Raw genomic sequence first — 943 nt, 5'->3', positions numbered from 1 at the left:
AATAACATGGATACATAAAGTAATACGAAATCGAAACCCTGTGAGATCGTAACCGAGGTCAGAACTCGTAAACTATAATTGAAACCTGGACATGATCATGATTTGGCATGATCAAGCTGTAACATGAGTAAAAAAAAATTAAGTCGGAGAGCCTTATTATAACTGATATGTAACCACCACGCGAGCACGTGGCGTCTGATCTCTACCCGATCAACTAAGCCATCTTGTACCTTTCTGGGGTACGAGACATGAACATGACTTGACTGGATTAACATGAAGAAATCGTCCTAACTAAGTGGAGTGATCCTTATCCTACGCTGGCATATGTAGTTTCAGGTATCTAAACCTTCTCGGTAATCTGTGCTACTCCTAAAAACATGAATATGAACATGGTTGGCTAGAAAGCCCATGACTTGTATAGCATGACTTGTAAACATGATTTGTATATATAATCTAACATGTATATGTATGTATGTATGTATGTATGTACATGTATATAGGTATCAAATGTATTTTCATGAGACAGGAAAGCATGTAAAATAGTTGAAGTAGAGTAACATAGGGTCATGGCTTGAAATTAAGAACTCGTGGACTTCAAATCATGAGTTTATATGGATTACAAACCGATTCATGAAAATCAAAATGACATACATGAATATAAATACTGAAACATGTTTGAACCTGACATATATTGCATGTATCTAGGGTTTATCATGAATTGAGACCAAATACCCTAGAAATCTGAGGCAAATGTTACGACCCAACCAGGGGGCCATGACGGATATCCGGAGCTGACTACCGAGCACCACTCATCATGCTAACCATCTCCCTTTGAAAAGTAATCACGGGGAATAATCATACAAAAAATATATATATATATATATATATACTAAAAAAGTTCCGGGTCAAAAAAATATACGAAACCGGGGGAAAACTCCCAAAA

Source organism: Lycium ferocissimum, chromosome 10, assembly GCF_029784015.1.
Source record: "Lycium ferocissimum isolate CSIRO_LF1 chromosome 10, AGI_CSIRO_Lferr_CH_V1, whole genome shotgun sequence".
In the NCBI taxonomy this organism is placed as follows: Eukaryota; Viridiplantae; Streptophyta; class Magnoliopsida; order Solanales; family Solanaceae; genus Lycium; species Lycium ferocissimum.
The sequence above is the reverse complement of the archived record's forward strand: the minus strand, read 5'-3'. Positions refer to the sequence as shown.